Source organism: Microcebus murinus, chromosome 18 (genome assembly GCF_040939455.1).
Source record: "Microcebus murinus isolate Inina chromosome 18, M.murinus_Inina_mat1.0, whole genome shotgun sequence".
Lineage (NCBI taxonomy): Eukaryota > Metazoa > Chordata > Mammalia > Primates > Cheirogaleidae > Microcebus > Microcebus murinus.
This window is the reverse complement of record NC_134121.1, coordinates 7,674,096-7,689,337: the sequence shown is the minus strand read 5'-3', so window position 1 is coordinate 7,689,337 and position 15,242 is coordinate 7,674,096. Positions and strand designations below refer to the sequence as shown.

At 49.2% G+C, this 15,242-nt stretch overlaps 1 protein-coding gene across 4 annotated transcripts in view; it reads left to right on the top strand.

Annotated features, from left to right (window-relative positions):
* EPN2 (epsin 2) overlaps positions 1-15,242 on the top strand; it is an 88,128-nt gene that overhangs the window by 22,123 nt on the left and 50,763 nt on the right. For 2 of the 4 annotated variants that reach the window (XM_012747874.2, XM_012747872.2), the window contains exon 2: positions 14,931-15,053. The exons of 1 other annotated variant lie outside the window; for it this stretch is intronic. The gene's annotated coding sequence lies outside the window, so the exon portion shown is untranslated. Of the gene's footprint in view, positions 1-6,398; positions 6,640-14,930; positions 15,054-15,242 lie in introns of all 4 variants that reach the window. One more of the 4 variants, XM_012747873.2, reaches the window with a different exon arrangement.

Genomic DNA, 15,242 nt, shown 5'->3' with positions numbered 1-15,242 from the left:
AGACAGTCGGATCCTCTGTCCCCCAAGAGCCTGCAGTCCAGAGGTCGTGGGAGGAAGGAGGGAGGGTGGAGGGAAAGCCGGAAACCCAGGCAAGCTTCAGGGCCTCTGGCGCGGTCAGCCAGGCAGCAGGTGGTGGATCCTGGGCAGAGCATCCCTGGAGGGAAGGGGATGAGGAAGGGTGGGGAATAGGAGATGGTAAGTTCAGTCTTGTCCTGAAACTCGAGGAGAAGGTGGCATGCTGCAGAGGAGGGGCCAACAGTCAAGAATGTCTGGGGTTCTGTGTGGTCCCCCACAAGGACCTCTGAACCGTTTGATGATGGTCATTAGTGGAAGAAGGCACCGTCCTGCAACCGTGCTCGGCTGTGCTTGAGGTTCAAAAGTAGGACTTCTTTGCTTTCTGCTTCTCGGGCACTAAAATGGTTCTGCTGCATCTCCACCCTGCTTCTTCTAGCCCTTTCTTGGACTTTGCTGGTGGCCAGTCTCCTTCTCTTGACTTTCATCCTTGCAATCACCTCCCCCCTTGCCCTCTTACGTGCTCCTCCCAGATGACATGTGGACCCCAGTGTCCCTCCTGCACCCCTGTCTTCTGCACTAGCTGCCGCTTGGCCGTCTCCATTCTCTAGGCTTGTCCTCCCAGCACCTCCAGCCATATTTGTCTGAAGTAAAACTATAATTACTATGCTGCTTCTTGGTTTCCTCTCCTCTTTTCTTTTCTGTGAAGGGCACCTCCGTCCTCGTGGCTACACTAGCCCTCCTGCCCCACCCACACTGACATTAGGCCATCAGGGTTCATTTGCTTGCTGTGTTTTTATCCGTCTCCTGCCTTTTCCATTCCCTGCTGCACCTGCGTTCAGGCCCCAGTCTCTTCTCATTGCTTCTGTTGCGGCTCCTCAGTGGTCTTCCTGTCGTCATCCTGCCCCTCTGCCCCAGTCCTCTCTACCACTGCTGCTTGATCAGGATTTCAGAAGTAGCGTTCTGACGTCTGTTCCCTGCTCCCAAACAAAACAAAACCAACTTCAGTAGCTTCGCTTTCAGCAGTATTTCCCAGAATAATTTTAGATGATATGCTGTTGAATGTTCTTAGTTTCAATAGTTCTTTATCTTAAAAATTCCATAGTACTATGGGAGTTCCTCAAAAAGTTAAACATATAACCAACATATGACCCAGCCATTCCATTCCTCAGCATATACCTGGAAGAACTGAAAACATATGTCCACACAAACACTTGTACACAGACATTTCTATCAGTATTATTCATAATAGCCAAGAAAATTGTAAACAATGCAGATGTCCATCAGTTGATGAGTTGATAAACAAAATGTACAGCCCATGTACATGCAATGGAATATTATTTAGCCATGAAAAAGAATGGAGAACTCTGATGTGTAATGCAACATGGATGAACCATGACAACATTGAGCTAGGCCGAGCATGGTGGCTCACGCCTGTAATCCTAGCACTCTGGGAGGCCGAGGTGGGCGGATTGCTCAAGGTCAGGAGTTCGAAACCAGCCTGAGCAAGAGCGCAACCTCGTCTCTACTATAAATAAAAAGAAATTAATTGGCCAACTAATATATATAGAAAAAATTAGCCGGGCATGGTGGTGCATGCCTGTAGTCACAGCTACTCGGGAGGCTGAGGCAGGAGCAACACTTGAGCCCAGGAGTTTGAGGTTGCTGTGAGCTAGGCAGACGCCACGGTACTCACTCTAGCCTGGGCAACAAAGTGAGACTCTGTCTCAAAAAAAAAAAATAAAAGTAAATTGAGTTAGGCCAGGCACAGTGGCTCATGCCTATATTCCTAGCACTCTGTGAGGCCAAGGTGGGAGTATTGCTTGAGCTCCAGTGTTTGAAACCAGCCTGAGTAAGAGTGAGACACTGTCTCTACTAAAAATAGAAAACTTAGCTAGACGTCGTGGTATGCACCTGTAGTCCTATCTCCTAACGAGGCTAAGGCAGGAGCCCAGGAGCTGGAAGTTGCAATGAGTTATGATTGACACCACTGCACTCTGCCCAGAGTGACAGAGCAAGCAAGACTCAGTCTCAAAAAAAAAAGTAAATTGATTTAAAGAGAAAATATTAAGCAAACAATAGAGCAGTATAGTAAAGATTGAGTGGGATAATTCCTAAGATAGTGCTGGCACATCATGAGTGCTCTGTAAGTGTTATTATTATTATTATTGTTAGGAGGGGATGGCAAAAATCTTGAAGGTGAATAACCCACATTGCCAAGTCTAGATTTCTCAGTGTGCCTTTTGAGGTCCTGGTGGTGCAGCCCAGTCCTGTTGGCCTGAGGGTATCAGTACCCTGCAGACCCTGCGTTCCCGGCCCCCTGGCTGCCTCCCAGTTGTCCCCTGAGGGCTCCCACTCTGCCTACAAGGGCCTCCTTCCCTGGACCACTTGCTGTTCCCTCTCATTCCTAAGGACATTGCCTCAGATGCCCTTGATGCCCCACAGCCTGTCCTCATCTTCTTAGGAGCTACCTGGAGCACCCAGTTTGAAGTCTGTTTTTGTTGTCCTATGTGGGGTTGTTGTCCCCCAGCCCAGACTGGATGGACTTCCCCAGATCCCCGTGCCTGCTGGGGTCGCCGTCCTTAAACACAGTGAGTGCGTGAGAAGTACGTGTCGAACCTGGTGTCAACTAAACTGTTAATACATCTCTGTAATGACAAAATGATGTTGTAAAGGAGGATGGCAAAAGTACTTTAAAAATATGGTGCAGATAGCATTTGTATACCCTACGAATGAGCAGTTGTTCTCCTGGGAACATTCTAAGAAAACTTGGCTTGTGTGTTCTAGGAGACACACATGGCCACAACAGCACTCTTCACAACAGCAGAGATCTGGAAGTAACCCAGATGTCCATGGGCAGGAGTGTGGGCAGGCGCGTGGTTAGCGTCCCCACTGTCACATACCGTGCGGCAGCAGAGGTGGCTGAGTTGCAGCAGCATGCTGCACACGGCAGCAGGATGGCTCTCACAAACTGCGTTCTGAAGGACACAAGCAAGTTGTGGAAGACCGTATATTGTTTAGTTCTACTAGTGTTTTTTTTTTTTTTCTTTTTTCTTTTTTGAGACAGAGTCTCACTCTGTTGCCCAGGCTAAAATGCCGTGGGGTCAGCCTAGCTCACAGCAACCTCAAACTCCTGGGCTCAGGCGATCCTCCTGCCCTCAGCCTCCCGAGTAGCTGGGACTACAGGCATGCACCACCATGCTTTATACAAAAGAAAATGATCGTATCAAGCACTAGTAGAGGCCAGGGGTGTGGTGGCTCACGTCTGTAATCCTAGCATTCTGGGAGGCTGAGGCAGGTGGATTGTTTGAGCTCAGGAGTTCAAGACCAGCAAGAGCGAGTCCCCATCTCTACTAAAAATAGAAAGAAATTAGCTGGGCAGTCTGGGTGCGGTGGCTCACGCCTGTAATCTTAGCACTCTGGGAGGCCGAGGTGGGTGGATTGCTCAAGGTCAGGAGTTCGAAACCAGCCTGAGCAAGTGAGACCCCGTCTCTACTATAAATAGAAAGAAATTAATTGGCCAACTAATATATAGACAAAATTAGCCGGCATGGTGGTACATGCCTGTAGTCCCAGCTACTCGAGAGGCTGAGGCAGCAGGATTGCTTGAGCCCAGGAGTTTGAGGTTGCTGTGAGCTAGGCTGACGCCATGGCACTCACTCTAGCCTGGGCAACAAAGCGAGACTCTGTCCCAAAAAAAAAAAAAAAAAAAAAAGCCGGATGCGGTGGCTCACACCTGTAATCCTAGTACTCTGGGAGGCTGAGGTGGGTGGATTGCTCAAGGTCAGGAGTTCGAAACCAGCCTGAGCAAGAGCGAGACCAATTAATTGGCCAACTAATATATATAGAAAAAATTAGCTGGGCATGGTGGTGCATGCCTGTAGTCCCAGCTACTTGGGAAGCTGAGGCAGCAGGATTGCTTGAGCCCAGGAGTTTGAGGTTACTGTGAGCTGGGCTGACGTCTGTCTCAAAAAAAGAAAGAGAGAAAGAGAGAGAGAGAGAGAGAGAGAGAGAAAGAGAGAAAAGAAAAGAAAGAAAGAAAGAAGAAAGAAATAAATTAGGTGGACAACTCAAAATATATATAGAAAAAATTACCTGGGCATGGTGGTGCATGTCTGTAGTCCCGTAGTCCCAGCTACCTGGGAGGCTGAGACAGGAGGATCGCTTGAGACCAGGAGTTTGAGATTGCTGTGAGCTAGGCTGACGCCACAGCACTCTAGCCTGGGCAACAGAGTGACACTCTGTCTGAAAAAAGGGGTGGTGGGACTGAAAACTCAGAACCTGGGCTGTTTGACCCTGTGGTAGAGGAGGTAAGGAAGGGAAGGGACCCCGTTTTTGTCATGTTCCAGGCCTTCAGAGGGGGTTCTAGGGGTTCATTTTGTGCTTCAAATGTGGTTTGCACATATTCTCTTATATGTGCCCAATGGTACATAATAAAACATTTAAGAAAACAGAGGAGAAACAAGAAAACATTATTAGGGCTGGCTCATGCCTTTTCTGGGGCAGACTCTGACATTTAAGAGTTAGGAAGGAACATTTCCTCCCAGTGTATCCAATCAGTGTTGTTTGCAGAGTAAATAAAACACTGGGAATGTCTCCAGCAGAAGAGGAAAGAGGGAAGTAATATTTTTATTCTGCACCAAAAAAGGAAGTTTACCTTTCAGCATTAAGAGACCCAGTTTTTCTGAGTGGTGTTTCAGAGGAGCCGTGCACACTTCTCAGGGTGTTAAAGTCAGCGTGACTGATTTAGAAGACGCTGTTACAGCCAAAGAGGCGTCATTTCTTAAGGCTGTGAGTCTGGAGAACATGTTATTAAGAATAGTGTTGAGTGTCTGTGGTGGTGTTTCGTGCTTCCGTCCTGACTGATTTCATCGTATTGCCAGTTCTGTAGAACCGTTCACATGTCAAGGTGGAACTTTCTTTGAAGAGCGTTAAATCCTTTCCTTTTTCTGGCTGCACTGGAAGGAAGTGGGAGCGCCGGGTTCTGATTCTGACACAGCACTAACTGGCTCTGGGACCCGGCATCTGCACCCAGGGAGTCCTGAGACCCTTCTACCTCTGCCGTCTTTGCTCCTGCTCACTCAGCTAGGTGGGTGGCTGGGGCGTGGTCTCCTGTGGTGGCTCACTGAAACCGGGTGGGAACACCGTTGCTTCTCTGCCATCTTTAGCATCAGACATCGAGATGAGAGGGACCTTTCTAGGTCTGCAGACTCAGCAAGGAAAAATTCTGTTCTTTTGAATTTAAGCACTGGATTTGTGTAAAGCCAGAAGGAATAAGAATAGGGATTAGAGGATGGGACCAGAAACTAGAATCTGGAATCAAATCCTGGTCCTCCCACTTGCTAGCAGTGCAGACTTAGACCAGTTACTTATCTGCTCCATGCCTCAGTTTCCTTGTCTGTAAGATGGGGATGAGAAGAGTAACTGCCCCATAGAACCACTAGGAAGATTCAGTGCATAGGCACATGAAGTGTTCAGAGCAGTGCTTGGCCTATAGGGAGGGCTCTGTTAGTGTCCCGAGCCTCTGCTTAGAGAGAGCCCTGTTTTCTGTTACTCTTCTAGTTATATTCTGTTACTAGTACCAAAGAGTTAGCCCATCTGAGACTTTTTTGGAAATGCCAGCTGTAGAGAAGAGCAGGCAGGATTGGTGATGGTGTTTAATGGGTTGTGTGTGTGGTCTGGAAAGAGATGCTTGTGGACAGTGCCACCCACCGCGGTGGGCGATTTCCACCTAGCATGTTCTCACAGAGATGCCTCCGCGGCTGTCACATCCTGCCAAGTAGTCCTCAGGGACCTGCTGAGGAACATCCCAGTAGACGTATGCACCTTGGGCGGGGCAGGGTCGAGGAGGCAGGTATCTGGACACCTATTACTTGCCAGTCCTGCTCTTGGCAACCCTCGCAGCATCCCTGAGCAGCAGCTGTTGTAGCCTGTTTGGTAGCGGTAGAAGTAGAGGTGCAGAAAAGCTCCGTGACTGGCCTGAGGCCACGCAGTGGGAAAGGCCAGGTGTGGATGCGTGTGGTTGGAGTGAGCACTGCCCAGGGGAGCCCTTGGATGCTGCCCCGGCCCGCTGTAAGGGGTGCTGGGTGGGTTCTCAGGCGCTGCCCGGCTGCCTTGGTACTGCAGCCCCGTGGGGCCCAGGCCTCAGTGGCTGTTTGTTTGTGTAATGAGCATTTATTAAGCACCAGGTGTGACTGTTGCTTTTCCCAGGCAGTTTACTGTTGAGCAGACAGTGCAGCAGCTGTTTTTTACTCAAGGGATAGCAACCAAAAGAGAAACAGGAACTGGGAGAATAGCCTCAAAGTGTTAACTCTGGCGGTCTGAGGAGGTGGGATGATGGATATCTGTAAATTTCCTTATTTTTCGCCTTTGTGTCATTCACACAGTAGGTATTTATTGAAGGCTCACTGCGTGCCAGGTGCTGTTCCAGGCACCTGCGGACGGTGGCGAGGGCGTGGTGCGAGCGCAGGAGAGAGACTGCTGGAACAGGCGCAGAGAAGCGGTCAGGCAGAGGAGGGGCTCTGCTCAGCATGACAGCTGGTGACGTGATAGAGAGTGGCCTGGTGGTTTCTGAGGAGACCATGTTTAAACTGAGACCCGAGTGACAAGGAACCTATGCAGTGACAGGTACAGGAGGGGCCCCGGGTGGAGGAGATGGCAGGTGAGAGGAACGCAGGCAGGACAGTGACTGGAAGAGAGAGCGGAGCACGTGGTGGCATGTGAAGAGCCCCCCTGATGGCGTGTCCTTCCCAGGGCGCCCCAGGGCTCACACTGAGGATGCCCTGCCTCATGGTTTGAGCCTGTCCTCTGGTCTCTGGGAACCCGGCTCACCCCACACCCCAGTGCTGCCCAGGGTGGGGTGGGGCTGTGGCCAGCGGGCGAGGCTCAGCAACGTCAGCCATTACTGCCAGAAATCTGTGCAAGCCACTGCCTCACCACCCACAGAAATCTGCCTGTACCTCCGCAGCTGCTGAGGGAAGAGTCAGACACGACTGCCAGGAGCGCTGGCTGGAGGGCAGAGATGAGCACACCGCTCATTTTTCTCGTGACTGTGGTCTTGCACGTACACAGTGTGAAAATACCTGTTCCTTGGCCAGCATCTGGAGCTCCCTTTGAGAAGAGTGTCATGTCACTGCTGTGCCTGAGACCAAAAGTCTCTGGGGACTTGGCTGAGGGATTCCGGGTCCCTCTTTTGCTTCTACACACTTGCCAGCTCCTTGGGAGATGGCAACAGCCCAGCACCTACGGCCACCAGAGCCACCAGCTAGGTCTAATTTAAGCACGACATCATGGGAATGTAGATTTTCCCATGGAGTTCTACATTTTTTTCGGATGTCTCAAGCTGGAAAATTTGTGCTGATCAAATGGTAATAGCCTGTCCTGTCCTGTGGGGTGGGGGTGGGTGAAGCCATCAAAGGCCCCCATTGCGAGGTGGCCATCCCTGGGTGTGTGTGTCAGTGGTTGTTTCCACTAGCAGAGTCACAGTGTGTTAGAAGCAAAATGCACAGGGGTCACAAGCTGCCTTCCTTGGAGGAGGGAAGGATTCTGAGGGCTGCTCTTCACACTTCAGAGACCAAAGGGAAGCCCTGTATTTTAGCCCACCACAGAGCCCCACAGGCCAACAGAAACCGCATTGTTTGCTTTTTGGTGTGAGTTTTGAAGAATGTTGTCCATGATTTGGTTATTTGCAAAACTGCCTTGAGGAGTGGAAGAGAGGTGGGGAGGATTAAAGAATGTTCTTCTGCTTTTATGGCGTGTTGCCGCATCCCCTTGGCGCAGTGGTCAGGTGTTTGATCCTCCGCCCTGGCAGAGAAGCGCAGCGCCTCACGCCCCCGTTTCCTGCATCGGCAGCAGCTGCCAGAATCAGATCTCCTGACTCTATTCGTGCTTCACACAGTTTTTAAAAATGACTTTACCATCCACCTTATAATCTGCCCCACGGGCTGCTCTTCCCAGAGAGACTAAACGGTAGGGACATGTTGGTAAAGAAAATTGAAACTCCTTGTGCATGTTTTGGGCACTTGATTTCTGCTTTTAGAAAAATTAAGGACAGGCTGGGTGCGGTGGCTCACGCCTATAATCCTAGCACTCTGGGAGTCCGAGGTGGGCGGATTGCTCGAGGTCAGGAGTTTGAAACCAGCCTGAGCGAGACCCTGTCTCTACTAAAAATAGAAAGAAATTAATTGACCAACTAAAAATATGTATACAAAAAATTAGCCGGGCATAGTGGCGCATGCCTGTAGTCCTAGTACTCGGGAGGCTGAGGCAGAAGGATTGCTTGAGCCCAGGAGATTGAGGTTGCTGTGAGCAGCTAGGCTGGTGCCATGGCACTCACTCTAGCCTGGGCAACACTCAAAAAAAAATAAAAATAAAAAAATAAATTAAGGACAGTTAAAGTCCTAGGAGGCTGTCTGACGTCTGATTTGGGCTCTCCTGTGCCTGTTCCAGTGGCTGTTGGGTCCTGGGAGAAGCTGCCCAGGGGGCTCCTGTGGGAGGGCGTCCTCCTCGCCGAAGGGTGGTGTGGACCCGCTTGGGGGTTGCGTCCCTGTGCAGTCACCCTGCAGGTCTCTGGTGGGTAGCAGGTTAGGTGGGTTAACTAACAGCCGTGGGGTTCTTTCCTTACAAGAAAGTCCCGGGGGAGAGAGGAAAGCGCACGAGCAGTTTAGCTTTACCTGCTTTGTGATTTAGAAGACAAGTCTTACATGTTTGTTTTCCCTCAAAATTCTTTAAGTATATCAATGTAATTCTTTTGCCACTTTTTGGATACTGATACAAAGTTTGATTTCTCTAATGAACAGGAAGTCATTGGAATAGAGATGCCCATATTCAGTTAGTGAAGACATTTCTTTTTTTGTCTGAATCTGCTTTTCTTGTGTGAGGGCAATAAGGGATTTCTCCTGCTCTGCACGAGCAGTAGTTACTAGGCTTTAAGTTATTGGTAGCTTGGCGAAGGCTGGGTCATAATAGTCCTTTCTCTCTCAGCTGAAATGATGACTGTTGAGAAGAATGTGGCACTGTCCATATTGTCCTGACTGGCTCGTTGTCTTCTGGGGAGCCCGTGTGGCTCAGTCATGCGAGCTGTGGTCTCAGCCTCCTGCTGACTGGCGGCCTTGTAGTGACCGTTGTGCCCTTTTCCCCAGGGAGGGTGGAGATGTGGCCTCAAGGACGGCCACACGGGAAAGATGAACCAGGTAACTGAGGATTACAGAGTATCGCACACATGCTTTGCTGCGCACGGGTGTCACACCGTGGGCGCCGTGGGACTCACTGTAGCATACGGCAGTCACCGTGCGGGTTGTTAAGAATGCGGCACTCTCTCAGCTCTGCCCCTAGTCACTCTGTCTCTGAATTTTTGAGCAGGCTTCTAGGAGGTTCCGATGTATCTGGTTAGTAGACTGTGCTGGTGTGACACTGTGGGCAAGGTGGGGTGTGCCCCCTTTCCAAGCTCTCTGTCATCTGTTTTTAGAAAAATTAAGTATGTATAGAGTCATAGGAGGCTGCCAGATGCACATAGTTAGAGCTGCCCTGCGAGGTGAAGATGTACAGATCAGTTCATTCAGTATTTATAGATCGGGACTGGATTGTCACAGTCAGTGCGGACTGACCTGTGACTCTCAGGTTTGGGGAGGAAGGTTGAGACAATTCCCTCACAGCTGGTCTTGATCCCTGTGATTGCAGCTGAAAAGGCACTACCCAAAATCTCCTGAGGGATTTGATGTAGACCCCAACTAATGGTGAGCGTCTGCTTAGCATGAGGCCAGCAGTGCCCCAGACGCGAGGGGCAGAGAGACGCTGTGGGCACGCCTGGGCTGCTGGGAACCAGGAACAGCCTCTCAGTCTCCCATGGTTGGGAACTCTAGATTTGGAAAGATTTCCCCACCCAGCTTCAGAAGCCCTTGGAGCACATTTTTATGGAATTTTTCTTGCCTCCAGGGGCATCACCCTAGCCTTGGAATTGTTTTTCCAGTTTTGTTCTGTTTGCTGTTTTATTTAGTCTCTTTCCAGTCTCCACTGTCATTTGAATTTTGATTGTGTTTTCAAGTATGCCAGAATTTTTTCCCCCAGCTTGTGCCCTGCCATATGGGGGGATCCAGGTGTTACTTTATGGTCCCTACCATAAGTCACCTTCGCAAAAGAGTAGATGATCCTGGGCTTTGGTTGGGGGTGCGTGTTCTTGGAAAGTATGGAGCCTCCCTGGGAAGTTTGCAGCCCCTCTTGATCAGTCCTGGGATGAAAGTCAGCTGCAGCTGCAGAGAGCCTGGTTGATGTCTCTGCACTTCTACTTAAGGCCTCTTTGGGGGGACAGGGATGGGGCATGTGCTGTCCTTTTGCTGTTTGGCTATTGTTGCCTTGCCTTCTCTGGTCTTCTCAAGTACTTCCTGCCCAGGACTTGTAGATGCTGGTTTCAAAAGCACACACTGCTGTAGGTTATGGATGACTTCTCATATAGCTGAGAAGTCCAGGGGATAAATGGTTTCAGGTACAGGTGGACCCAGAGGCTCAAGCCATGTGATGTGTATCTTGCTCCTTCTCTTCTCCTGGGCTCCTTGCTTTCTTCTGTGTCTGCATCAGTCTTAGGTAAACTCTGGACCTAGCCCTATGGTGTCTTCCAGCATCTTAACAACCCTACTGGTTTCCCACAAGTTTCAGAGACCATCCAGAGAGATCTCCAGGGGCCCAGTCTGGACTGTCAACATGTACCTGATCTAGCCACTGTAATGGCAGGGGGCTGTAGTGCTGATTGGCCTGGCCTGAGTTGCATGTCTAGATGCTCTTTCTAAGGGGATATATTGGAAATAAAGTATTATTTGGCTTAAAGAACCTTCCCTAGGTCTGGAAATTAACTGTAGAAAAGTGAGCATTTCCTTTTTACTGAATACATATGGCTTTTGTCTCTGAAGCTCCTAAAGACTTTCAAAAGGCCTGACAAATTCTGCAATTCTGCATTGCCCATCGTGCCACTTCCCCAGACCAGCTAGCTGTGTGTTCCGTTTCTTTGCTATTGGTTGGAATTTTATTGACTCAGCGTGGTTAGTAGTTATCTCATGTGCATCAGCAACCCTGATTGTTAATAAAATGATTTATTAATTAGTACAGTTTCAAAACATGGGCTCTTTAGGGCTGGAGCTGGAGTGAGGAGGTATGGTGGCGGGTGGTGGCTGGGAACCACGGCCTGTCTGCTCATCCAGAAAATACAATGGCTGTCTGTGGGCTGGCCCAGCCCTAGTAACAGTTCTCTTGGTAGGCGCAGAAAGATTTGTTTGCTTTGAATAATAAATTCCACTTTACTTCACACTTTGCTGCCTCCATTGAGAAATATTTAAGATTGTAACAGAATTGTACAAATTCAGGTATTCATTTACCACTTAGCATAAAACAGTTCTAAGTAATACCTGCTGGTAGAACTGGATTTCTAAAGGTATTTCTGGTTAGTGATGTTCTCATGGCAGTGGTCTCTTCAGTTGTCAATATGTAATTTATGAAAATAAGTTTTTCCACTTTTTTAGGTTGTTATCTTTATTCTAAACTTTGAAGAAAGTTTGTTTTTCCTTCTTATTTTGACAATTCTCCTGTCCCCACCCTGCCCCGAGACACACCCATTTCTGGCCTGGAGGTCTGTAAGAAATGATTGTGAACTGACACACTTCCTCAGGTTGGAGTGAGTAACCTAGAAAGTAACAAATGATCTGTTTCAGTTGCATTAGCACATGCATTAGTTCAGCCTCAGCAAGCTGGAAATGGAGGAAAATTGTCAAATTGAGAAGGAAAGTTTGGAAAGTGGAGCATGCAAACTATCCGAAAAGAGTGAGAACAAAACAAAACTCAGGTTCTAGGAATAACAGGATCTGTTGTTGAGGGCTTGCTCGTGGGACAGAGCCCTGGCAGGTGTTCGCTGGGGGAGGAGACAGTCTGAGGTCGAGCGGGAGAAGTTCTGAATGGGAAATGCCGGGGTCTGGGGTGTACATGGCCAAGTGCAACAGAGCCATGGAGGTTCAGGTGTTCAGCTAGAGCAGCACAGAGCTTTGCACCTGCTGGCAATGCCAGGGTCCTGCTGCCTGGCCTGTGGGTCGTGGGTTCTCTCATGGTTGGAGTCAGAAGTTTTGGTCTGCAAAGTCCAAAGTCAGGTGAGGTATGTAGCCTGGTTGGCCTGGAAAATGGTTTCTTGGAGGCACTTCTAGTGTCCTTTCCTATCTCCAGTTCTCTCTCCCTTCTCATCTGCCACAGGTCCTGAAAGCTGCTCATGTCTATAAGCTTTAAGGAAATAGCAGACAGCTATGCATATTATATAGACTTTATTTTATTTCTTTTGACTATAACAAATATTTTATTAGCTTTTTCCTTCTTTCTGAAGCCTAAGTATTTCAAAGGTATCACTGACAGATGTCTTTGCAAGTCGAGCCTATTAGAGAAAGCCCTGCCTTGGTCAACAACCTGGGTTTCTAAATTGTTGGGGTTCTTTTCCCAGCCTGTGTCTGGGAGGGCAGAGGCACCCCGGCCCTAGCTCATAGGAGTCACTGCCTTTTCTTTGCTGCCATAGGCCTAGGGGGCTCAGTGGGAGCCATGACTGGGCCTCCCAGGGAGGACACCGGGCCTAGTTGGAGGTAACCCAACCCCTCCGCCTCCCAGGTGGCCAGATAGAGGAGGGCAGCAGAGCCCAAGGCATTGTTTCTCCCTTAGGAAAGTGTTCTTTTTTCCTTAGCCATTCTTTTTTCCTTCTTAGCCATTTGAGACCTTTTGACCAGGATCCTTTGCTCTCTTGCTTAAACTCAGTTGCTTCATGACCTGGAGGGAGGTGGCCCAGGGCCTCGTTAGTGGTGAATGCCAGCTCTACCCACTTCTCTGAGAAGCTGGACAGTTATACCTGCCGCGTACCAGATGTACTAACAAATGGAAGTACCTGGTGGTGCCTGGCAAGTTGCAGGGCCCTGGACATTAAGTACCTGAATATTACTACTGATTTTGACACGTATTTGCACTTTGAGCTGGGAAATACTATTAAACATCAGTCTTTTTTTCCTTTTGGAGGCCCATCCTATCTCTGCCTAATTAAATTGAATGTGCGGGTCACCGTGAAAAAGTTTTTATCCCTAGTCCTTTGATAGGCTTCAGAGGATTTACGGCAAATCAGTGCAGAAGCAGAATATGCTTGCCTTCCGCCGACGCCCAGTTCTTTGGCTTCAGATAGAGACAATCCTTGGCATGTTCGAGGGTGGAGAGAAGTCTTCCTTGGCTGAAGCAGAGGTGTGGAATGTCACCAAGGTGAACTTTTATGAGCTGTCCCCCTTTTTGTGTGGAAAAACACAAAGTACCTTTTCCTGTTTTCTCACTCGATACTCAACAGCAACAATCAACACAGAAAACTTCTGTGACCAAACGTGTGGGGTTTTCTCCCCATTCACCAAGCAAGCCATCGGCTCTAGCACATGCCTGCTGTTCAGTTCTGACACTCTACCTAGAGATAGCTCCAGATTCCACAGGCTGAGGGCTCAGCCCTGCAAGACCACCCTGCTCCCACCCCTCACAAGTTTGGGCCTCTGGAACATCTGACTGACCAGCTTCCAGTTGGGGTTCCCATGACCCCCTCTTTGGGTTTGATTAATTTGTTAGAGCGGCTCACAGGACTTAGGAAACACTTAAGTTTACTGGTTCATTATAAAGGATGTTACAAAAGGATACAGATGAAGAGATGCATAGGTGAGGTATGGGGAAGGGACAGAGAGCTTTTTCCCCAGTGTGCCTCTGGCCAGACTTCCACATGTTCAGCCATCTGGAAGCTCCCAGAACCCCGTCCTTTGGGGTTTTTTGAGACTTCATTCTGTAGGCATGACTGATTAAACCATTGGTGGCCATCGGTGATTGATTTAACCCTCAGCCCCTCCTCCCCACTGCTTAGGTTGGGGGGTGAGGCTGAGAGTCCCAATCCTCTAATCCTGCCTTGGTCTTTCTGTGACCAGTCCCCATCCTGAAGCTGCTTTGGGGCTGTCAGCCACCAGTCAGTCAGTAGCACCCAAAAAGACTGCTTTGGGGATTCTAAGGATTTTAGGGAGTTGTATGTCAGGAAATAGGGATGGAGACCAAATATATATTTCACAGTATCACCCTTCTTATTTGTATGGCTCTGTGTGATGAGTGATCATTCCATTTCCTGCGGCTTTTCCCTCTTCCTGACACCTTTTGTTAACTTATTGTTTTGATGTGCCCACTGCCTGCCTGAGGGTTTTTTTTTGTTTTATTTTTTTGAGACAGAGTCTCACTTCTGTTGCCCGGGCTAGAGTGCCGTGGCATCAGCTTTAGCTCACAGCAACCTCAAACTCCTGGGCTCAAGCAATCCTCCTTCCTCAGCCTCCCGAGTAGCTGGGACTACAGGCATCGCCACCATGCCTGGCTATATATATATATATTTAGTTAGCCAATTAATTTATTCCTATTTATAGTAGAGACAGGGTCTCGCTCTTGCTCAGGCTGGTCTCAAACTCCTGAGCTTGAGCAATCCACCCGCCCGGCCTGCCTGAGGCTTTAGATGTGGAAGGTGGGGCCATCCAAAGACCACACAGGAGGAGCAGAGTGGCAGGTCCTGGGCTGCAGGGAGAGGGTTGGTGCAAGAGTACTGGAATTGAGTCCTGGCTAGATGACCTTAGCTGACCTTGTGACCTGGGAGGAATAATCCTTACCAGGAAGAATAATCAGCCCTTACTGAGGGACCCAAAGGAGCCAAGCAGGTGGCAGTGGAGGTGGGTGGAGCCCCTTGATTTCTGTCCAGGTGTCAGCGGTGCTGCTGTATTTGAGGTAGTCCCTTGGGGCTTCTGGGCCTCAGTTTTCTCATTTTATGGAAGAGAAACCTCCATCTCCTGCCAGACTGTGGCCTTCTTGAGGACAGGGACACTGTTTTTAATCTGTAACATCCGTTTATTCAACAGTATTTATTTCCAAGCTGGGCACAGTGCTAGGTGCTGGCTGCTCACTGGTGATGAGACAGATGGAGGTCACCAACCGTGTGGACCAGAGCCCAGTGTCACAGACGCGGACCTCACTCTAGCCTGGTGAGTGTGTCTCATCTGGAGAAAAAGGGGATAGATGATGTATTTGGAGCTAGTTAATGTGTAGCCCTGGGCCTCAATTTTCTGCTCCATGAAATGAGGAAGTTGGGCTATAACCAGATTAGTTTTAAGTCTGTATTAGCTTGGGCCAGATGCTGGAGGCTTCTGAAAGCTGCTAATGGGGGAAAAAAA